Source organism: Pan paniscus, chromosome 1, assembly GCF_029289425.2.
Source record: "Pan paniscus chromosome 1, NHGRI_mPanPan1-v2.0_pri, whole genome shotgun sequence".
NCBI classification, from domain to species: Eukaryota; Metazoa; Chordata; class Mammalia; order Primates; family Hominidae; genus Pan; species Pan paniscus.
In genome coordinates this window covers 77,437,579-77,463,504 of record NC_073249.2, presented here as the reverse complement: position 1 = coordinate 77,463,504, position 25,926 = coordinate 77,437,579, and the positions used below count along the sequence as shown (strand labels likewise).

General features: G+C 38.1%; 1 protein-coding gene across 7 annotated transcripts in view; it reads left to right on the top strand.

The window, feature by feature from the left end:
• The window catches only part of DNM3 (dynamin 3), a 583,300-nt gene that overhangs the window by 447,399 nt on the left and 109,975 nt on the right, over positions 1-25,926 (top strand). The gene's annotated exons all lie outside the window — the stretch shown is intronic.

Below are 25,926 nucleotides of genomic sequence, written 5' to 3'. Positions count from 1 at the left end.
TAATCACTTCCTCCAGGAACATTTCCATTTTAATAATAATCACTACCAGTCACCATGCTAAATGCTTTGCATGCATTATTTCAAATTCTTAGAACAACCCTCTTAATACTATCCCCATTTAACAACAAAGAAATTGAGTCCCCGAGAACTTAAGTAACTTGGTTCAAAGTCACAGACTAGCACACATAATTAACAAGTATCAGGGTTTGAATTTCTCTATCTGATTGCAATGTCTACGTTCCTTCCATCACATCATACTAATTCTTATAGAAACCTAAAGCCCTCAAGACTTAAAAAAATGAAATTTCCAGAAGCTTACTTAACTAGTTGGTGAAAAATTTGATAAGGGGATAAGGATATTCCAGATGGGATATCTCTGTTTATCTACTCCACATATTTAAAAGTCAGTCTGACTTTATCTGTGTCAGGAAGCACCTTTTGTTAAACCACTGTGATGCTGGGCTTAACTCTACTTGGAAAGAGTCTTAGGTTCCTTGTTTGTCAGTATAGTTCATCAGTCTTCTTTGGCAACTATACCCCAGTGGACATCCACATGTGTTCCTCATAAGAGAAGAAAAGTACAGTCCTTCAGTTCAGGCACATGGACAGCTTATGTGACTGTCTTAGGCTTCAGGCTTTACCTTTGGGTGGGACATATTTTTATGCCCACACAGTTCCATCAAGTAGCATCGCATCAACTTGCACCTGTTTTACTCCAGAACTTCTTCCTTTCCAGGTTCCAGCCATCTTAGAGCGTTGCTAGTTACTGACAATCAGGCAGATCTGATTGTCAGAGGCTTCTTTGCATTATCAGAAAATTATCCTTCATATCCTTGTGCCACATTGTCAGTTTCTTCTCATTTTTTTCCTCAATGGCAATGGCTAAAACGCCAGGGGCTCCATATTGCTTCAGACAGTACTTCATCTGCTGCTGTCATCTTGCAGATATCTTCCCTCGGCCTTTTAGCCTCATCTCTCTTCTCTTTAGTCACTTTGGAGGCTTTCTCCAGCTCCTTCCCACTGTGCCCCACCTCTTTATTTAGTTCCTAGAACTGGACACAGTGGTTGGCAGGACTTGACCAACACAGGGCACAAGACAGCAGTTACCTTATATTCTTTCTTGTGGCTAATTTCTCCATTGCCATTTCCTGAAGCCTTTTCAGTCATTCTCAAGTATATTCATTCCTATAGAAAACCAAGTCAGGCTGGGCATGGTGGCTCACACCGGTAATCCCAGCACTTTGGGAGGCCAAGGTGGGCAGATCATGAGGTCAAGAGATCAAGACCATCCTGGCCAAGATGCTGAAATGCCGTCTCTACTAAAAATGCAAAAATTAGGCAGGCATGGTGGCAGGCACTTGTAGTCCCAGCTACCCAGGAGGCTGAGGCAGGAAAATTGCTTGAAACCAGGAGGCGGAGGTTGCAGTGAGCTGAGATCATGCCACTGCACTCCAGCCTGGGTGATAGAGTGAGACTCCATCTCAAAAAAAAGAAAGAAAGAAAGAAAGAAAGAAAACCAAGTCAATGTTGATTTTATTGAGATGTAAGAGGGTTATATTCTAAATTTAGCAGGGAAGAGGCAGATTTCCCTAGGAAAGTGCTATGTTGTCTCCTTCCTCAGCTAAGTTTTTATAAAAGGTTGCCTTTGGGTTTTCGTTGTGGTTAAAAATGTGCAATTGCTTGTTTTGCAATAGGTTTTGTTCTGTGTTGCTACAATTTTCTCTTTTATATATTGTTTTTGCTTACAATTAAATCCAGGAAAATGTGGAAGAAAAAGAAGTGAAATAATCTCACAGCTGCTACGTTTTCCTGGAAGGCAAAGACATCTCCATTTTAAAGTTAGTTTTAAAACATGAAATCATTGTTCTTTGAAACAGCCATCTGGTCAAAGACCCCTTTGTAGAGTACATTTTTAAACAACAATTTTTAAAAACCACTAGGAGCTTTGTATATATTTTCTTTATCTGGGTTATGGATTATTTTCAGCCTTTTGAGTAATTGTTAAAATGATGAAACTTACTGGAATAAAACAGATGTCTGTTTTTTGTTTTGTTTTTAGGGGAAAGAGGAAAATGTCATTGGGATATTGATATTTACTTGGTACCTTGACAGTGAAATCTGAATAAATGGTTGTTAGTGTCCTTCTTAGCAATCCATTTACCATCCTTTTTTTTCTCTCTGTAATGCCAGAATATAAGCTTCATGAGAATAGCAACCTTATCTCTGTTCATCGCTATGTACCCCTAAGGGCCTAGCACAATACCTGGCACATAGCTTCTCAAGACATGGTTATCAAACAAATAAATCAAGAAATGAATACCATAGGAACATTATACAGAATGACTTGTCATGTAATCAGTTACATAATTCATTTGTCCTTCCATTTTCTTCTACAGAGACACTTGGCATGGAAGTCCCCCTTAATAGAAACTTTCAGGTTGAAGATATGCCTAAAAATTGCTACCGTTTTTACTAGTCCATTACGTTTCTCTTATCCATGATTTTTATGTAAATCAACTCTAAATTGTTTATACTTTTACCACCTCTGAGGACAATAAATCCCACAAATAGAAGGGAGTTATGGTTCAACTCAATGGATGTATAAGTAAGGCATTAAGTGAATACAGAGGGAGAATAATTTATGCAATTATTGCTAAGTGGGCTAGACTCAGAGGAAGGAATATTCCAGTTGAGGCTGTAAGGGTGAGTAGAAATTTACCAGGTGGTGAAGCAGTCAGGGGAATAGAGGCAACAATGCATGAAAAGGCCTAAAGGGATGAAGGGCATGCCATACAGTCCCTCACCTCAGGACCATCACCAGCACTGTCATCATCTGTCTGCTGAAATATCACTCATGCAAAACACAGGCTGCCACTGAAGTGCATGATTTTTTAAAATTGAGAATGATATTTTTTCTTTGAAGAGTCAGTTATATCCATTATTTTAAAAACTGTCAGTTCACCTGAAACAGCCTCCCCAAACGAATCACTCTATAGCCAAGCCTCATGGAGACCAGGTTTTTACCAACTTTTTGCAGCAAGACTACTTATGTGGCCCAGACTTTGGGCCATGAATAATTTTGTGAAAAACTCACCCCATCCCAGTCTCACTGAATGTTAGCAGTGGGGTGCTGCAGAGTCTGAATGAAGGTGGCGGTGGTGGTGGTGATTTCCCTGGGTGACGCCAGGGGACAGAGCATCTTGGGCCCAAGCACATCTTAGGCAACCCTATCCGCAAAGGCCCAAACTTCCCAGATGCATCCAAGACATCTTTTTGAAGCCTCAGACAGAGCAGTAGTATGAAGACCTATTTTTCCATGTAATAAAGGCTCATATAAAACTTTTCAAAATCAGTTCAAGGAACTCACTTTGATATGACTTGACATGAATTTAAGTAACAACAATAATAATACCAAGAGGTAATAATTTAGAAATAATTTGAAAGCCGAGTTTTGTGGGGAACCATTACATAAAACCATTGGCACCATGATCCTACCACTCTCATTCTTCTGAAATTTTCCTCCACCCTTTTCTGTTTCACAGTATCTTAATGTTGATAAACTAACACAGACAGCCCCAACGCAGTCCCAGGCTCTTAGAGCTCGCATCTAACTCCCTCTGGGTGTTTGTGGGATAACATGAATCTGCAACTGTCCATATTATTTCACCATTGTTGTTTTTTGGCTTCTTGACCTACGTTATGCCTTCTGGGATAAGATGCTGCTTGCCTTGCATTGATAGTTCCTCAAAGATCTTATTTTTTAGAACTTTTAAAGTGAGTTATTTATATATATATATACTATTATCATTTAGTCATTAACTCAAATGAAAGATCCCACACAGAGTAATTTTTATACATAGTAAATATGGAAGGAAGAGGCCAAGCTAGCACAGACTGGGCAGCAATTTTTCCTGTCATGTGAAAAGTCATGGCATGGGTGGACCAATGGCCTCTCTCTCTATTTATTCCTCCGATTTCAGAAATGCTGAGTTTCTGCAGGCTATTACCATATATTCTGACCTAATAAATGAGACAGACTGAGAATAATTGTGGTTCTCTCTGCTTTCTTCACCAGTTCCTTTTATTCCATTCCACTCCTTTCATTGCTTTGCGCTAAATGAAATTTGGATTGCAACAACAACTTTTTTAAAATGACATTGTAATATTGGCTAATTTGCCTGCTATTGGTTATGCCCAAGTAGACACATGACCTGTGGCTGTTTGGCTTGTCCTCCTATGGGAAAATAGTTTAATGAAGCTAATACGTTGTACTAAAATAAAATAAATTCACATGGCACCCAGCATCACAGCCACAAGCAATATGATTATTATTTATTACCCTGAGACACCAGCCCCACATCTCCAACTGCCTACTGGGCATTTTCACTGTGAAGGCCTTCTGTCGCTTCCTCTTTAATCCATCTGGAACCAAAACCATCACCCTCCTTTCAAAGCCATGCCTCACTATTGGAGTTTTAGGGGGCCAATTAATCATACCAGTTACTTCCCCTGTCTAGTTAAAATTGTTGCTGTTGCTGTTTTTAGAAGCAGTACACAAAAAGCAAACAGATAAGGCATGAAACAAATAGATCCAGATCTGTGGCCAAATGTCTTGCTCATACTTCAACTCCCAGTAATCACAACCACAGCTGAGCAACCGCAGACCTCTACCAGAGGGCAGAGCTCACCAGAACATCTTGGAATAGGAGAGAAATGCCTGTGTCCTGCAGGCACGTCTTGCTCAATTTCTCCTTTATAGCTCACCAGTCAAATCAGCCAGTCCTCCTCTTTTGAGGGGAAGAAATGAAGGCTAAGGAAAAGGGGCCAAGAGCTGAAGTCCCTTCAAGAGGCCAAGAGATCAAGTTCCCACTAACTCATCACTCCCGCATTTTCTATTTTTGTTTAGATATTTTCTTTGTTTATGTGACATCAAATTATTTTAGCATTTGGGGATGAGAAAAAATAGTTAGATATTAAACATCCTATATTGTGAGAGGTTTCTACCATTTAAATTGTAATCTATTTTCTTTATGACCTTTTTCACCATAAATAAGACCCCCACAGTTATAACCAAAATTCACACTTTCAGCTCATTACTTGTTACTGTGATTAATGCTGACAAGGACCTGGCACCATGGCCATTGGCAGCCAGAGAAGGTCAGGACTAGTGGTGACTCAGCTGACTCTGCAGCTGCACTTACAGTAAATGTGTTTTGCAATGCTCTTATATTTAAAAATATTTTTCTACAAATTTTTAATTTTTATTTAATTTTCTATTCATGTTTTATTATCATTTGCTCTTTGCTATATCAAGAGAAGGAAATAATAGATCAAATATCAAATCAACTGAGGTCCAAAAAACTCGTCCCTTTGGCAATGAATCATGGTACTTTGAGACAACAGACAATGGTCAACCTCCAATTTGAATGGTTGTTGCATTGATCTTTGAGGATGCTATAGAAAGATAAGGAAAAAACTATTTATAATATATATAAAAATATATATATATACACACGCACACACACACACACACATATATTTTTTGAGACAAGATCTTGCTCTGTTGCCAGGCTGTGGTACAGTGGCACTATCACAGCTTATTTGCAGCCTCTAACTCCTGGGCTCAAGCCATCCTCCTGCCTCAGCCTCCCAAAGTGATAGGATTACATGAGCCACTGTGTCTGACCAAGGAAAAGTATTTTAAATAAATGAGGGATACTAAGCTAATTCAACCATTGGCGAACACTTTATTCTGTCATGCATTCATTGCAAATTATTACCAAACACCAGCGCTGTGCTTAGGTTCTAAGAGGAACATGTCCCCTATTCTCATGGAATTCACAGTATAGCGAGAGAGGCTGATAACAAACAGTAATTACTTAATCACAACTGCTAATTACAACTACTGTGAGAATTTATAATACAGTGACCTGTCCATTTGGGGATTTCAGGGAATGGTCAAAACTAACACTAGAAGAATGTATAGAAATAGATTAGGTGAAGGGAGAAGGGGAGATTGTTCCAGGCAGAGTGAACAGCATATGCCAAGACCCTGAGGTAGGGAGAAGCTTTGTGTGTTCATGTAACTGATAGCTGGAGCCTGATGGGCAAGAATCAGGGGCCAGATCATTTATGATCCTACAGGCCATGTTAGGGTTGCTTTGTCGGTCTTTAATGCAGCAGGGAACCACCGAAGGGGAGTAATGTGGTTCAGTTTGGCTGCAGAATAGAGAGTAGAGAGGAACAAGTGCAGGAGTTGGGTTTTTGTAATACAGATAAGAGGTGATGACATCCTGGACTAGAAAGATGGAATAGAGGAATAAATGGGAGCTATTAACTGGCTACATTGACCGAACTGACTGATTGGAAATGAGGTAGGGGAGAAAGAGATGTCGTGAATGACACCTAGGCATCTGGCACAAGCATCTCTTTGGAAGAAGCTGCCATTTACTAGTAGGAGGGAACTTTAGGGGAAGAGAAGATTTGAGAGCACATCCAGATTTCAAAATCTGAGATATCAAGAGAGCAACTGTAGCTCAGAGATGTCTGGCATTTATTAGCGGTCAGTTTATATATAGTACTAAATGCAAGTAGTCTCTTAGTATTTCTCATAGAAAGTTATCTTAGGAAAAAATCCTAGCTGGTAGTAATGCCTGGGTCTTTAAATTTTTCATTAAGTTCCATTTCCTAATATATATTTTTAGGAGTTTCACATTTCTATTCATGAGTGAGATTGGTTTAAAGCGATATATTGAAAAGTTTGTTCCTTTTAATACTAGCCCCAGGAGAAGCTCAAGGGGGAAAAAAAGATTCAAAGGTGAAGTAAGCTTGGGAAGTCCTGTATAGCCTATTCATTTCTTGGAGATTTAAAATATTTATTAGACTATTATAATTTCTGAGAGGTTCTGAATAAAAGAAGCTTACTCTTAAAATCTAGGGAAAAAGGTATATAAAACTTTCTGAAGCCAGAACTACTGTGGAGAAAATTTTTAAATTTTTTTCCAATTTATCCTGTAGATACTGGTCAGATGGGATTTTATTATTTTGGTGTTATATTTCCTATATGTAACATCCATAATTGATACAAATTTACTATCATAAAAGCATACTTAGAATCTCTTAAGATAATTTAATCTTTTGTCTGTTAACTATATGTCGTCTCATTTCTAATTTTGTTTGTTTTCTCATCTTTTATATTACAGAATTCTGTTTTATTGTCTGATTCATTAGAGAAGAAACTCCTAAATGTAACAATAACATATTTGGTTCTCCATATTAATTCTTGACTTTATAAAATATTATATTCTTCTTTGCTTAGTTTTATAATTTTCCAACTTGTTCAATTTAATGCCGACAATCTATTTTTTGTTTGTTTTTAATAATAAAGCATACATGATTGTGATTTTGTCTCTGAATAGAGTTATGGCTGCATGTTCTAAGTTTCAATACTGTGTGTAAGGTTGTTTAGTAAACAGTGTGTAATTATACTTTTGAGTTACTATTTGACAAAAATTTGCATGGAGTTTTAACTTATCTGAAGCGGTTTTGTTGTTCTTTCCTATTTAACTTTTATCATAATTTGTAATTTTATTGTACTGTCGGGTTTTCTTTAACTGTAGATATGTGAAATCGGCAATATTATCTGTAAGGTAAAAGACAATTTATAGTCCTAATTTATTAAATTTATATTATTGACATCATAGGTTTGATGATTAATTTGTGATAATGTAAGATCTTTGTGTCATTAATTTATTGTCAATAATCTTTGAAGAACTTTGGATGCTGAGAAAATACTGGTGAGAGTAGTCAGTCAACAAATATTAATGAGCACCTACTATATAATGTAAATGCTAGGAATATATTGGTGAACATTTAAAGCTCCATCAATGGACTTGTGCTGTAGTTAGATGAGGCAGCAGATAGTTAACATACCTAATTTTACATACAGATAATTGTTATGATGAAAACGGAATAATGAAAAGAGTAAGAATGGGTGAAGGGTGGCAGGATTTTAGCTAGAGGGGTTAGGGGAGGCTTCACTAGGGGATATTAGTGGATTTTCAATGTGAATGAGATAGAATATCATTTCCAGCAAAAGGATTGGCGCCTGCAAAATCCCAAGGAAGAAACATGCTTGGCATATTTAAGAAACTGTAAATAAAAAGGCCAATGTGGCTGGAGCAGAATGAGGATGGGAAGAATGAAAATGCACATTTGAAACGGAGGAGGAAAATGAGGGGGCAAGAAGTCCAGACCTTTTTCCACTCGCCGTGAGAAGTGACTGGAGGATAGTAAACAGGGTGGTGATAAAATATACAATCTCTGTGGCTTCTTTGTGGTGAGTGGAGCAAGAAAACCATCAAGAAGATGTTATAAGTTGTGATAATCATCCCAATGAGAGAAGATAGTGACTTGGATATGGGAATTTGTAGGTCAGGGGAGAGATCTGAACTAAGCCACCTTTAAATGATATGAAAGGCCACCATATTGGGAAGATTACCACTGGAGAAATTGAGAGTGAAGTAGGCCATGAGAGAACCCTGGGACACCCCCAGAATTTAAAGGCCTGTAAGAGGAAGAGGAGACAAAAAGAGATTAAGAAGCTGTAGTCAATGAAGTAGCAGTGTGGGAGTCAGGCGGGTGTGATATCACAGAAGCCTGGAGGAGAAAGTGTTTGAGGACAGAGGGGGAGTGGTCAACAAATGCTGCAGTAAAGCCAAGTAATGTGAAAACAGGGAATTGACAATTTGTTTGGGCAAGATGTAGATCACATGACCGTGAAAAGCGCTGTATCTATAGAGTAGCAGGATTACAGCCCTCACTTGGGTGGACTGAGGAAAGAATAAAGAGGGAGAGAATGGAAAAATAATTCAAGATAACTCAAGGAGTTTTGCTATAAAGGCAAATAGAAATGGGGCAGTTATTGGGAGTGAAGAAAGGTCCAGAGAAAGTGTGTGTGTGTGCACACACATACATGTGCGTGTGTACACGTGTGCACGCCTGTTTTCAGATGGCTGCTTTTAAGGCATGCTAGTATACAATATGAATGATCCAAGCAGTTGAAAGGAAGAAACTGTATAAAAGGAATGAACACAGGGTGGAAGTTCATGCGGACCTTAGGAGAGACAGGACCCCATATCTCAGTTGAAGGTTTGGCCTTCCATTATACAAGATAAAGGCAGAATCTGTGGTTGCAAATGTAGGTAGTCTCATGGATTTGTTGGAAAGAAGATGGATTATTCTTATCTGATTATGTATTTTTTCACTGTGAAGTATGAAGCAAGATTCTCCATTAAGTATGAGTGAAGGGTATGTTAGAGATTTGAGGGAAGAAAATGTATGTAGTAATAATCATCTGGTAAAGTGAGAAAGCATATTTACTACAGAATTGTAGTAAGGATGTCTGGAAAGGCTGGGTACCCATTTGATAGTTGTAGTTATAAATCTGAAGTGAGTGCAGTCAGCACAGTTGTATAGTTTTGGTCTTGCATGATTTGGCAATCTGGATACAGGGTCTGAGTAAGAAAGTAATTTGACTGGAGTTTTAATAAAACTCGTAATGACATAGGACTATGATGTTAGTCTGAATATGCAGATAATGTAAAACAGGAAGAAATATGAATATATTTTTTGCCAGAATCAGGATTCAGACATCTGAGCAAACTAGAAGGATGGGCCCGGACTAACACAATGAAATATAATAATGCTAAACAAAATTTACTTTTATATTTTAAAAAGACTATATGCATTCAGTATAGGAGAGGCCTGGTTTTATAGGAGGTCACGTGCACAGGACCTAAAGGCAGTGGAAATAATAAATGATAAAAGTGTTTGAATTTTGTATATTTTTCTTATATATTTACCTTATGTTTGGCATTGTGTTAAGCAAGCTCTTCACATATATAATCTCATTTTTCATTATAATAAGCCTCAAGTTGATATTATAATCCCCATTTTATAGGTAGGTTAACAGATTCAGAAAGGTTGCCTTACGCAATGTCACATAATATAATAAATGGCACAAAATGGATTTGAGCAGGTGTTCATGGTCTTTAATATATCCTGAATTTTACTCATCTTACATTAGCAAATATTTATTGTCCAGAAAACAGGCAAAAGTTCCACCAATATCTTTTCTTGCATCTGGAGATTTGTGATCAGCTGCTGGCATCTCAGTTTCTGAAAATCCTTTTAAAATAGAACAAATGCATAGGAGAGCCAAAAGGATGTTGCATTAATTAGAAACCTATTCATATGGGAAACACTTGAAAATATTGGCTGAAGGGTTGGCTTAGAGAATAGAAGACTTCACACACACACACACACATGCGCGCGTATATTCCTTACACGCAACTATTAAGTTGGTGCAAAAGTATTGCGGTTTTTGCAAAAACTGCCATTACTTTTGCATTAACCTAATATGTGGTTTGTGAAAATGTTTATCAAGTCATGGTTTCATAAATTATACCCATTTTAAATTCACTAGACAAGTTTACTATTTAAAAAAATGTGGAATGCATCTGTTGGAAACATACATTTAAGACCCTCCCAAAAAATGACTAATTAACATATGAAAAAAAGTTTTCATTTCACTGGCAACCAGAAATTGTAAAATAAAACAGCCATCCAGACATCATGATTGGGCTTTCAGAATAGGAGACGTGAGAAAGGTCATGATAGGTGGTAATGAGGAAGCTGTCCTCCTCGTGTAATACATGTGGCCGACTGTGCGTGTAGCCTCCCTGGAGGCCAGTTTGGGAATCTGCATTAAATGCCTTAATTAGGTGCAAACCATGTGGCCCAGAAATTCCACTCCTAAAAGTTTATTTTTATCAAATGATTCAATAATTATGCAAAGGAATTTGTTCAAAGATGATTTTGAAACATTGTTTATAATTGCCAACATTCACTATCTAGGCTCAGATGTTTGAACAGCTGACATAGGTAAGGGAATTAAACTTTGGATTTTTAACACCCGAAGGTATTCTTATGAAATGTTAATGAAAGTTACACATACAGTCAAAACATGGTCTCATCATGCGGTCCTGTTCTCTTCAGTGTAACGCTTAAAAGCCTTTTACCTAAGGCATAAAATTTCTCATACTTCTTTTTTAGCATTGAAGTGACTTATTTCTTTAAACTAAAACACATAGTTCAGCTTGGTTGTAATAGTGGAATTATTCAGAAGCTCATATCTGTATGATTGCAGCTGAAATAGACTAAACAAAAAAATGCAGTCAGTACAAATTGCTGTGGGTTATCTATACAGCTACAGCATGTGGTGAGAACCTGGAAGCTTCATCGACAGAATTTATGAGACTTCCAGTAAATCAGCTCAGTTCAGTGTTTTAGACCTGTATCCAACTCTCCTTGGATGTCTAGACACAGCCTAAGATGAGGCTTCGAAAATGGGTAAAAATGAAGCAGCCAAAGCCACCAGAAGCCTTTGACCCTCTTCTAATGTTTCAACCAGATAATTATTTTCCCTCTCAAGAATTTGGCTATCCTTTAAGAGGAAAAAAAAATTAAGATTTTCCAGTGAAGAGCCCCTGAAAGAAAATACTCTGGAGAAAGGTCAATGAGAATGGGCCAAAGCTGAATTCTTCAGATCTATTCAGAGAATGTGGAAAGTCTGCGCCCTCTGCTTTCTGTGCCTTCCAGCTGGCCACGCGCTCCCATGACATTTGTCCAGTTCTACCTTCCCCATACCTTTACATAGTAAAGGAATTCATACTGTGCAGTGGAAAGACCTCCAAATGGAAACCTAATTGATAGCTAAAAGCTATGGTAGAAAGGTAATTAGATAATCAAAAACTGATGAATTTTGACTCTGTCAAGATAATCCATCACTCTTTCTGCTCTAAAGCAAAGATACAACTTTTGAAAATTTCCAACAATAAACTTTCATGCTTGGAGAATATATTTCTTTTAAATATGTCCCTCTTTTAATTGAAATGACTCATTCTGCTTGTTTTGGTTTATCCTTTTAAACTTGAATATCTTAGGTTTTCTATAAAAAATTTAGCATCTGGTCAAAAATGAAAAAGGTGGTTTAAAAAATAAGCACTGTCCAGGTTTATTCCATTGTGTTTTCATTCATTTATTTGTCCATTTTCTTATTCATTCAACAAGTGTTTGTTTTATGGAGGCTATAAACCAAGGATTGGGGTAGACCCAGATTATGCCACTTATTAGTTATGTGATCTTGGGAACACCCTTTAATATCTCTGAATTTCAGTTTCCTCATCTGTGAAACAGCTTTACTACCAACTTTACAGGATTGCTATAAAGAGTAAATGAGATTATTTATCTTTTAAAATGGTAAAAAGTTAGGCCAGGTGCAGTGGCTCAAACCTGTAATCCCAGTACTTTGGAAGGCCAACACAGGAAGATCGTTTGAGCTCACAAGTTCGAGACCAGCCTAGACAATCTGGCGAAACCCCATTTCTACAAAAAATACCAAAATTAGCCAGGCGTGGTGGCGCAAGGCTGTAGTCCCAGCTACTTGGGAAGCTGAGGTGGAAGGATGGTTTGAGCCTGAAAGGTGGAGGTGGCAGTGAGCCAAGATCGCGCCACTGCACTACAGCCTGGGCAACAGAGCCAGACTTTTTGTCTCAAAAAAAAAAAAAAAAAAAAAGTAAAAAGTTAGAAGTTTCACTTTCCCCCTTCTCTATTTATTATTTATTACTATACCCCAAAAGTCATACACAACAAAGATGGAAATCCTCAAAGACACAGAAAAGTAGAGATGTCAGTCAACATTTGCAAGACTCATAGATTGAACTGGATTGAAAATCTATCAGTGACCAGTGAATGCTTTGCCCTGATTAAGAAAAATGAGGCCAAACAAGAAGACAACCCAAAGAAGCCTCTATGTTTCTTCACTACATCAACTTGAGAAACGTGGGCACTGTGACAACCAGAAATCCAGACAGGCAACTTTGAACTATAAGGTCAACTCAAAAAATGAATCCAAGTAAGAATTTACAATGGGGAAGTCCAGGTAGAAGATGCCTGATGGTAAATATTTATTCAAGATAAACATGTAGAGTTCCATCTAATAAATGCTTAAATATAACAAAACTGAATACAATTAAAAGAAGGAAAAGATGTGAAAAAATTCAGAAATAATATGTCAGTATTTCTAGATAGATTAGCAAATGTCATGAAGAAAGCAGCAGAAAGTAAAAGCTTCTAAATTCTTCAAGAAGTCAGAGATTATTTTTGTATTCCTGAATTGTATGTGTATATATAAAATATACATATATATATACAAAAGTGAATTCAAGAATGATTTTAAAAACTGAAAGATAACTGCTGAAAAATATAGAAGCCAAAAAGCCAGCTTATTTGTTAACAAAACAAAAGAAACAGTCAGCATTTAAAAACAGCAAATTGTATCTCAAAATGATAAAACTAAGGCTAAGCACACAGTCATGGCAAGATATAAACATGATTGAAACTTTCCTAATCAAAAATGATGATTTTCTGATTGAGATTAAAACCAAAACCCAATTATACTGTTGACATTTATAATAGGACTTTTAAAAAGTAAAACAAATGGAAAAAAATGTAAAAGTAAAAGAAGAAACAAAGATAGGTCAGGCAAATGCAAAGAATAAGTGAAAAGACTTTGAAATACTATACAAAAATATTGTATTATATTTTTGTAATGAAATCAGAACAAAGAACTTCATTTCTATAAACATACTAAAATACTCAAAGTCCTTAGTAAGCAAAAGTATTAAACCATTGATGGAGAATCACTTTTAAGTTATAAAATTAGCAAACATACTTTAAAGATGACAGTCAATATTTATGGGTATGAGATTCATTACTCAATAAATATCTATGGAATACCTACTAGTGCTGGTCACTTTGTGAGACCTTGGGCTACAGTGTAATCAAATCAAGTCATCCAAATATCCCTTTTAATTTATTAGAGGGGTTGGAGCAGAGCCACAGGGCAACATTCAGCTCACTGCCAAGATGATGCCAGCATTCAGACAAGTCTCTCCACCAAAGCACTAGTTGTGTGATTCCTTCTGGACCCCTTGGCAGATGATTTTGATTGCAGGCTCAAAGGCCAAATGGTCTGTAGCCAAGGCCCTTGGGGGACTGGGTCATTTCCAGGTTTGAACCTGGGAGCAAGCTTGGTGGATCAGCCACCTCAGTGTCATTCGATACTCTCAAAACAACCCTCCTATGTCTAGGGCTTCATCAGTGTTTCACAAACTCCTACCTGAATCCTGAGGCTCCCAGAAAGAGACTTCTGACTATACAGGGATGTGGAATTCTTGTTGCTGTAGGGGAATATTAGCAGGTGACCTTCTTTTCCACCATCCTGGTGATGTCACACCTCCCTTTCCAATTATAAGGATTTGTTTCGTGCTATTCAATAAGATATTATCATTTCCTTAATTTAAAAAAATTCATTTCTATGTATTTTAAAGGCTCTGCTCCTAATGTGAATGGAGTCTTTTCCCATTTCCTAAGTTATTGGTAGTATTGAGAAAAGCAATTGATTTGTATATTTTCATCTTGCAGTTAATGTTAGCCTTTTAAACATAGCATCTTGGCCAGGCACAGTGGCTCACGCCTGTAATCCTAGCACTTTGGGAGGCCAAGGCGGGCTGATCACCTGAGGTCAGGAGTTCGAGACTAGCCTGGCCAGCAATGTGAAATCCCATCTAGACTAAAGATGCAAAACTTAGCTGGGCCTTGTGGCGTGTTCCTGTAATCACAGCTACTTGGGAGGCTGAGGCAGGAGAATCACTTGAACCTGGGAGGCAGAGGCTCCAGTGAGCCAAGATCATGCCACTGCACTCCAGCCGGGGCAACAGAGCAAAACTCCATCTCAAAAAAAAAAAAAAAATAGCATCTTATTAATTTTGGTAGTGTTTTGTTAAATACTAACACTTGGATTTTTCAATTCTTCTTGAGTTAATTTTGGTAATTTGTATTTTTAAAGGTATTGTTAATTTATTCTAGATTCTTAATTTTTTGCCATAGGGTTGCATATAATATTTTAATTTTTTCAACCTCTTCTATATTTGTGGTCATTATCCTATTGTTTCTCATTTGCAATCTTGTATACTTTTGTTTTCTCCCATTTCCCCCCTTAATTAGGATTGTAAGTGTATTATCTACTGGTAAAGGGAAAATACTTGTGGATGTCCTTAACCTCTGTTATTTTTATATTTCCTATTTCCTTAATTTTGGCCTTAATCTGTGTTAATTCTCTTTGTTGGTTTATTTTATTTTTTAAAAATCATTTTATAATTTATCTAGATGAATACCAACCTTCTTTTCTAAATGATGAGCATATTTAAGGTTATACATTTTCCTACAGCCTTTGCTCCTTTGGATATGAAGTGTTTATATCTTTGTTGCTTTCTAAATAATTTTTACTTTTGGTTTCTTCTGTCATACAAGGTTTATCTGGGAGTATGTTTCTCACATTTTTCTTTTATACTTTTTTATTAGAACTTCATATGCCTCAGTTGTATCTTTTCTCATTAATTCCACCTGATTGTACTTTTGATGTACATATTTGTGTCTTTCTAAATCTCAGGGAAAGCTTCTTTTTAAAAAAATATGTCTTTTATAATTGTTTTTCTCCTTCTATCTTCCTTTTCTTTTTTTCTGGAACTCCTCTTGTTCACAAGTTAGACATTCTGGGTCTTTCCTCCACACCCTCATCATTTCTGTCCTTTTATATTTTTCCACTTCTATTAGATCTTCAAAGCTGCTAATTCTAGTCTCAACAATGATCAGCCTTTCTTGCTATTTATCTACTCAATGTTTTAATTTAAAAATCTGACTTTTTAGTTCTAGGAAGTCTTTTTTAATGCTGTTCGTGTGCCTCTTCAAGTCCTTATTTTCTTCTGTCTTCTGCTTTCCCCAAAGGTTCTCCTTCATTGATGGACTGCTGTGATTGCTTTCCTCATTCTTTCCCTCTCTGACTGTTAGCTTCTTTAGGTATCCTTTCATTTTCATTTGTTCTTTATGGCACAAGTCCAACTGCTGGACGCTTTAAGTGGGCTGGTCCCACAAGTGTGGGAAGGCACAGATGTCTCAGTTGTCATGGGCCAGTAATAGGCACTGCTATGGGAGACTCAGGGGAGCCTTCTGCATTAGAGTAGAAAAACTTAGCCCCTCCACACCTTCTTAGGACCAGAGAGTCAGGCCCACTTTAAGGTCCTGCAGTCATCAAAGACAGCTCGACCAAGAATCTGATGTTTGCTGGTTCTTGTCCTAAAGCTAGAAAGTGCCACAACAGATGTCTTGCTCACACCCTGTCTACCTGAGTACCACTCCCAATATCTGCTTGACTTGAGAAAAGAGGACCTGTTTGAACTGAGTAAGAAGTGGAGAGGAAATGGAACACTCCTAAGCCATCATCTTCCTGGAATCCCCAGGGGATATAATGTTGAACATAAAAATGATACATTTCTCTTTCCATTGGAGTTTATGGGCTAGTTGAGAAGGTAGACATTAATGAAAATAAATAACTAAATATAAAAGCAAGAGAGAAAGAAAAAAAGGAAGGACAGAAAGAAGAAAGAAAGAAAGAGAGAGAGAGAGAGAAAGAAAGAGAAAGAAAGAAAGGAAAAGAAAGAAGGATAAAAAGAAAAACACATGCATAATTCTGAAATCACAACTGTGATGAGTGCTACAAAGGAAAGGTAAATATAATAGAAAGGGGAAAAATGTATGACAGAGGAGCTGGCCTGGTAGGACTGTCAGGGAAGTGATGCCTGACGAAGTGATGACTGAGTTGAAATCCCAAGATAGAGTAGGAATTAACTGTGCAAAGAGAGATGGAAAGACAGCTGCAGGCAGAGAGCAGCATATTCAAAAGCATTGGAAGTAAGCGTGGCACATCTGACACACGAGGAACTAAAGAAGGCCAAGGTGGCTGGCACAGAAAGAGCAAAGTGTTCAAAGAAACTGGAGAGGAACATAATGACTGCCCAGACCCTGGGGGCTTTGTGAGCCATCATAGGGAGTGTGGCCTTTTTCCTAATAGCACATAACCATCGGAGTGTCTTACTTCAGAAGATCATGAAGATTCAGTGCAGATAACAAATTTACTTATTTATTTAATATCAACTTATTTTATTTTATATGCGCAGGTTTGTTACATGGGTATATCACATGACGCTGAGGTTTGGTGTACAAATGATCCCATTACCCATGTGGTGAGCATAGTACCCAGTAGGTGGTTTTTCAACCCTTCCTCCCTTTTTCCTTCCCCATCTGGTAATCCCCAGTGTCTATTGTTCCCAACTTTGTCTATATGTGCCCAATGTTTAGCTCCCACTTATAAGTGAGAACATGCAGTATTTGGTTTTCTGTTTGTGCATTAATATTATTAGGATAATGGCTTCCAGCTCCATCCATGTTGTTGCAAAGGACATAACTTTGTTCTTTTTATGGGCTGCATAGTATTCCATAGTGTATATGTGCCACATTTTCTTTATCCAGTCCACTATTAACAGACACCTAGGTTGATTCAATGTCTTTGCTATTATGAAGAATGCTGCAATGAACATATAGGCACATGTGTGTTTTTGGCAGAACAATTTATTTTCCTTTGGGTATACATACCCAGTAATGGAATTGCTGGGTCAAATGGTAGTTCTGCTTTTAGTTCTTTGAGAAATCTACAAACTGCTTTCCACAGTGGCTAAACTAATTTACATTCCTACCAACATCACATAAGTGTTCACCTTTCTCCTCAGCCTCACCAACATCTGTTATTTTTTGGCTTTTTAGTAGTAGCCATTCTAACTGGTGTGAGATGGTGCCTCATCATGGTTTTGATTTGCATTACTCTGATGATTAGTAATGTTGAGCATTTTTTCATGTTTTTTTTTTGTTGTTGCTTGTATGTCTTCTTTTGATAAGTGTCTGTTCATGTCCTTTGCCTACTTTTTAATGGGGTTATTTGTTTTTCACTTACTGAATTATTTAAGTTCCTTATAAATTCTGGATATTAGACCTTTGTTTGATGCATAATTTGTAAATATTTTCTCCCGTTCTGTAGGTTGTCTGTTTACCCTATTGATAGTTTCTTTTTTGCTGTCTAGAAGATCTTTCGTTTAATTAGGTCCCTCTTGTCAATTTTTATTTTTGTTGTAATTGCTTTTGAGTGTTTAGTCATAAATTCTTGCCAAGACCAATTCCAGGAAGGTATTTTCTAGATTTTCTTCTAAAGTTCCCCACCTACAACCATCTGATCTTTGACAAAGTTGACAAAAATAAGCAATGGGGAAAGGACTCCCTATTCAATAGATGGTACTGGGATAACTGGCTAGCCATATGCAAAAGAATGAAACTGGACATTTACCTATCACCTTATAAAAAAATTAACTCAAGATGGATTAAAGACTTAAATGTAAGATCTAAAACTATAAAAATCAGACAGCAAGTTAAAAGAGGCCATGGGATTCTGGGAGACCAATGAGGAGGCTATTGTATAATAATAGTCCAAAAGAGAGGTGATTATAATAACAATTTAAAGAGGACACTTTTATGTAGTAAAATGGAAGACAGGTGATAAAGAGTGAAAGGTGTCCAAAATACCCCTAAAGTATCTGAATTACACCACTAAAATGTGAACATTGGAAGAAGACCAAGTTGTAAATCACCTGTTCAGTTTTTCACGTCAAGGTTCCTTGGCAATACTCAAGAGCAGAAGTCAATAGGCAGTATGACTCTGGGGAAGGTCTAGACAGGAGATATAAACACATGGGCCTTCTGAGTTTAGGTGGAGATGGAGGCTCTTAGGCATAAATGAGCACAACTTGGGAGAGAATAAGGGAGAAGAAAGCTTGTTAATCTTGTATACTGCTAGTGTGTCTAAATTGGACTATCTTTTCTGGAAAGGTAATTGGGAGTTTTTATTGTTTTAAGAATGATCATAACTTTAGGCTGGGAATGGTGGGTCACTCCTGTAATTCCAGCACTTTAGGAGGTCGAGGCAGGAGGATAGCTTGAGCCCAGGAGTTCATGACCAGCTTGGGCAACACAGTGAGACCTTGTCTCTACTAAAACTAGAAAAATTACTTGGGTGTGGTGGCACATGCCTGTAGTCCCAGCAACATGGGAGGCTGAGGTGGAAGGATCACTTGAGCCCAGGAGTTTGAGGCTACAGTGAGCTATGACTGTGCCACTGCACTCCAGCTCAGGCAACAGAGAGACATCCTGTCTCTAACAAAAAACAAAAACAAAAAACCTTTAGATCCTGTAACTCTATTTATAGGAATCCATCTTCAGAAAATAATAGTAGTAAATGTGACAAGTGCTCATGGATGAAAATAATTATTTAAGTATTATTTATGATAGCAAAACAAAAAGGAAAATTATTTAATTATCTAATATTAGGAGAAGGTTAAATCATCATAGATTTATATGAATGAATATTATGCTACTATAATCTGACATTTATAAATATTTAATGGTATAAGTAAATGACCATGATATAACAGTAAGTGAAAAAGCATGACACAAGATAATAGAGAACTAGAGAGGAATAGAGGGTGGGAGGGAGAGAAATAGAACCTCAACTATCTGAAAAATAGGTACAATGAAAGGGTATAAGAAAATAAGGTTATGGTCCCGTTCCAAGATGACCGAATAGTAACAGCTCTGGTCTGCAGCTCCCAGCGTGATCTACTCAGAAGATGGGTGATTTCTGCTTTTCCAACTGAGGTACCTGGTTCATCTCACTGGGACCAGTTGGACAGTGAGTGCAGCCCACAGAGGACGAGCCAAAGCAGGGTAGGGCATCACCTCACCTGGGGTTGGGGAATTTCCCTTTCCTAGCCAAGGGAAGCCGTGACAGACTGTACCTGGAAAAATGGGACATTCCCGACTAAATACTGTGCTTTTCCAATGGTCTTAGCAAATGGCACACCAGGAGATTATATCCCACGCATGGCTCAGCAGGTCCCACACCCATGGAGCCTTGCTCACTGCTAGTACAGCAGTCTGAGATTGACTTGCCAGGCAGCAGCCTAGCAGGGGGAGGGGTGTCCCCCATTGCTGAAACTTGAGTAGGTAAACAAAGCAGCTGGGAAGCTTGAACTGGGTGCAGCCCACTGCAGCTCAGCAAGGCCTGCTACCTCTATGGACTCCACGTCTGGGGACAGGGCATAGTTCAACAAAAGGCAGCAGAAACTTCTGCAGACTTAAATGTCCCTGTCTGACAGCTCTGAAGAGAGCAGTGGTTCTCCCAGCATGATGTTTGAGCTCTGAGAACGGACAGACTGCCTCCTCAAGTGGGTCCATGACCCCTGTGTAGCCTAACTGGGAGACACCTCCCAGTAGGGGCCGACTGACACCTCATACAGGCAGGTGCCCCTCTGGGACGAAGATTCCAGAGGACGGGTCAGACAGCAATATTTGCTGTTCTGCAGCCTCCGCCGGGTAATACCAAGGCAAACAGGGTCTGGAGTGGACCTCCAGCAAACTCCAACAGACCTGCACCTGAGGGACCTGACTGTTAGAAAGAAAACTAACAAACAGAAAGGAATAGCATCAACATCAACAAAAAGGACATCCACACCAAAACCCCATCTGTAGGTCACCAACATCAAAGACCACAGGTAGATAAAACCACAAAGCTGGGGAGAAACCAGAGAAGAAAGAAAAGCTGAAAATTCTAAAAACCAGAGCACCTTTTCTCCTCCAAAGGATCACAGCTCATCACCAGCAATGGAATAAAGCTGGATGGAGAATGACTTTGATGAGTTGACAGAAGTAGGCCTCAGAAGATCAGTAATAACAAACTTCTCCAAGCAAAAGGAGCATGTTCTAACCCATTGCAAGGAAGCTAAAAACCTTGAAACAAGGTTAGATAAATGGATAACTAGAATAAAGAGTGTAGAGAAGACCTTAAATGACCTGATGGAGCTGAAAACCATGGCATGAGAACTACATGATGCATGCAAAAGCTTCAGTAGCCAATACAATCAAGTGGAAGAAAGGGTATCAGTGATGGAAGATCAAATTAATGAAATAAAGCGAGAAGAGAAGTTTAGAGAAAAAAGAGTAAAAAGAAATGAACAAAGCATCAAAGAAATATAGGACTGTGTGAAAAGACCAAATCTACATTTGATTGGTGTGCCTGAAAGTGATGGGAGAATGGAACCAGGTCGGAAAACACTCTTCAGGCTATCATCCAGGAGAACTTCCCCAACCTAGCAAGGGAGGCCAGCTTTCAAATTCAGGAAATACAGAGAACACCACAAAGATACTCCTTGAGAAGAGCAACCCCAAGACACATAACTGTCAGATTCACCAAAGTTCAAATGAAGGAAAAAATGTTAAGGGCAGCCAGAGAGAAAGGTCGGGTTACCCACAAAGGGAAGCCCATCAGACTAACAGCGGATCTCTCAGCAGAAACCCTACAAGCCAGAAGAGAGTGGGAGCCAATATTCAACATTCTTAAAGAAAAGAATTTTCAACCCAGAATTTCATATCCAGCCAAACTAAGCTTCATAAGTGAAGGAGAAATAAAATCCTTTACAGACAAGCAAATGCTGAGAGATTTTGTCACCACCAGACCTGCCTTATAAGAGCTCCTGAAGGAAGCACTAAACATGGAAAGGAACAACTGGTACCAGACATTGCAAAAACATGCCAAATTGTAAAGACCATTGATGCTAGGAAGAAACTGCATCAACTAACCAGCAAAATAACCAGCTAACATCATAATGTCAGGATCAGAGTCAGACATAACAATATTAACCTTAAATGTAAATGGGCTACATATCCCAATTAAAAGACACAGACTGGCAAATTGGATAAAGAGTCAAGACCCATCAGTGTGCCGTATTCAGGAGACCCATCTCACATGCAGAGACACACATAGGCTCAAAATAAAGGGATGGAGGAATATCTACCATGCAAAAGGAAAGCAAAAAAAAAAAAAAAAAAAAAAAACAAACTAGGAGTTGCAATCCTAGTCTCTGATAAAACAGACTTTAAACCAACAAAGATCAAAAGAGACAAAGAAGGCCATTACATAATGGTAAAGGGATCAATTCAACAAGTAGAGCTAACTATCCTAAATATATATGCACCCAATACAGGAGCACCCAGATTCATAAAGCAAGTCCTTAGAGACCTACAAAGAGACTTATACTCCCATACAATAATGGGAGATTTTAACACCCCACTGTCAATATTAGACAGATCAACGAGACAGAAGGTTAACAAGGATATCCAGGAATTGAACTCAGCTCTGCACCAAGAAGACCTAATAGACATCTACAGAACTCTCTATCCGAAATCAAGAGAATACACATTCTTCTCATCACCACATCCCACTTATTCCAAAGTTGACCACATAGTCGGAAGTAAAGCACTCCTCAGCAAATGTAAAAGAACAGAAATCACAACAAACTGTCTCTCAGACCACAGTGCAATCAAATTAGAACTGAGGATTAAGAAACTCACTCAAAACCGCTCAACTACATGAAACTGAACAACCTGCTCCTGAAGGACTACGGGTTAAATAATGAAATGAAGGCAGAAATAAAGATGTTCTTTGAAACCAATGAGAACAAAGACACAACATACCAGAATCTCTGGGACGCATTTAATGCAGTGTGTAGAGGGAAATTTATAGCACTAAATGCCCACAAGAGAAAGCAGGAAAGATCTAAAATTGACACCCTAACATCACAATTAAAAGAACTAGAGACGCAAAAGCAAACAAATTCAAAAGCTAGCAGAAGGCAAGAAATAACTAAGATCAGAGCAGAACTGAAGGCGATAGAGACACAAATACCCTTCAAAAAAATCAGTGAATCCAGGAGCTCATTCTTTGAAAAGATCAACAAAATTGATAGACCACTAGCAAGACTAATAAAGAAGAAAAGAGAGAAGAATCAAATAGACACAATAAAAAATGATAAAGGGGATATCATCACCGATCCCACATAAATACAAACTACCACCAGAGAATACTACAAACACATCTACACAAATAAACTAGAAAATCTAGAAGAAATGGATAAATTCCTGGACACATACACCATCCTAAGACTAAACCAGGAAGAAGTTGAATCTCTGAATAGACCAATAACAGGCTCTGAAACTGAGGCAATAATCAATAGCCTACCAACCAAAAAAGTCCAGAACCAGACGGATTCACAGCCGAATTCTAACAGAGGTACAAGGAGGAACTGGTAGCATTCCTTCTGAAACTATTCCAATCAATAGAAAAAGAGGGAATCCTCCCTAACTCATTTCATGAGTCCAGCATCATCCTGATACCAAAGCCTGGCAGAGACACAACAAAAAAAAGAGAATTTTAGACCAATATCCCTGATGAACATCGATGCAAAAATCCTCAATAAAATACTGGCAAACCGAATCCAGCAGAACATCAAAAAGCTTATTCACCACGATCAAGTTGGCTTCACCATGGGATGCAAGCCTGGTTCAACATACACAAATCAATAAACATAATTCATCACATAAACAGAACCGAAGACAAAAACCACATGATTATCTCAATAGATGCAGAAAAGGCCTTTGACTAAATTCAACAGCCTTCACACTAAAAACTCTCAATTAACTAGGTACTGATGGAACGTATCTCAAAATAATAAGAGCTATTTATGACAAGCCCACAGCCAGTATCATAGTGAATGGGCAAAAACTGGAAGCATTCCCTTTGAAAACTGGCACAAGACAGGGATGCCCTCTCTCACCACTCCTATTCAACATAGTGTTGGAAGTTCTGGCCAGGGCAATCAGGCAAGAGAAAGAAATAAAGGGTATTCAGTTAGGAAAAGAGGAAGTCAAGTTGTCCCTGTTTGTAGATGACATGATTGTGTATTTAGAAAACCCCATCATCTCAGCCCAAAATCTCCTTAAGCTGATAAGCAACTTCAGCAAAGTCTCAGGATACAAAATCAATGTGCAAAAATCACAAGCATTCTTATACACCAGTAACAGACAAACAGCCAAATCATGAGTGAACTCCCATTCAAAATTGCTGCAAAGAGAATAAAATACCTAGGAATCCAACTTACAAGGGATGTGAAGAACCTCTTCAAGGAGAACTACAAACCACTGCTCAACGAAATAAAAGAGGACACAAATAAATGGAAGAACATTCCATGTTCATGGATAGGAAGAATCAATATTGTGAAAATGGCCATAGTGCCCAAGGTAATTTATAGGTTCAATGCCATCCCCATCAAGCTACCAATGACTTTCTTCACAGAATTGGAAAAAAACCACTTTAAAGTTCATATGGAACCAAAAAAGAGCCCGCATTGCCAAGACAATCCTAAGCAAAAAGAACAAAGCTGGAGGCATCACGCTACCTGACTTCAAACTATACTACAAGGCTACAGTAACCAAAACAGCATGGTACTGGTACCAAAACAGAGATATAGACCAATGGGACAGAACAGAGGCCTCAGCAATGACACCACACATCTACAACCATCTCTTTGACAAACCCGACCAAAACAAGCAATGAGGAAAGGATTCCCTATTCAATAAATGGTGCTGGGAAAACTGGGTAGCCATATGTAGAAATCTGAAACTGGATCCCTTCCTTACACCTTATACAAAAATTAATTCAAAATGGGTTAAATACTTAAATGTTAGACCTAAAACCATAAAAACCCTAGAAGAAAACCTAGGCAATACTATTCAGGACATAGGCATGGGCAAGGACTTCATGTCTAAAACACCAAAAGCAATCACAACAAAAGCCAAAATTGACAAATGGGATCTAATTAAACTAAAGAGCTTCTGCACAGCAAAAGAAACTACCATCAGAGTGAACAGGCAACCTACAGAATGGGAGAAAAATTTTGCATTCTACCCATCTGACAAAGGGCTAATATCCAGAATCTACAAAGAACTTAAACAAATTTTACCAGAAAAAATAAACAAACAACCCCATCAAAAAGTGGGCAAAGCATATGAACAGATACTTCTCAAAAGAAAACATTTATGCAGACACATGAAAAAATGCTCATCATCACTGATCATCAGAGAAATGCAAATCAAAAACCACGATGAGATAACATCTTACACCAGTTAGAATGGCGATCAATAAAGTCAGGAAACAACAGATGCTGGGGAGGATGCAGAGAAATAGGAATGCTTTTACACTGTTGGTGGGAGTGTAAACTAGTTCAACCATTGTGGAAGACAGTGTGGTGATTCCTCAAGGATCTAGAACTAGAAATACCATTTGACCCAGTGATCCCATTACTGAGTATATACCCGAAGGATCATAAATCATGCTACTATAAAGACACACGCACACGTATGTTTATTGCAGCACTGTTCACAATAGCAAAGACTTGGAACTGACCCAAATGTCCATCAATGATAGACTGGATTAAGAAAATGTGGCACATGTACACCATGGAATACTATGCAGCCATAAAAAGGATGAGTTCATGTCTTTTGCAGGGACATGCATGAAGCTGGAAACCATCATTCTGAGCAAATTATCACAAGGACAGAAAACCAAACACCGCGTGTTCTCACTCATAGGTGGGAACTGAACAATGGAATACTTGGACACAGGGTGGGGAACATCACACACCAGGGCCTGTCATAGGGTGGGGGCTGGGGGAGGGATAGCATGAGGAGAAATACCTAATGTAAATGATGAGTTAATGGGTGCAGCAAACCAACATGGCATGTGTATACCTATGTAACAAACCTGCACGCTGTGCACATGTACCCTAGAACTTAAAGTATAATAATAATAATAAAAATCTTAAATAAAAAAAAAGAAAAGAAGGTTATCTCTAGGCTGTGGAAACTGGATGATTGTTACCACTTTAATTCTTTTCTCTACTTTCCAAATATTTAAAAATGGGCATGTATTGCATTTTATGTAATATCAGGAAAAGAAATATAAAAGGAAAA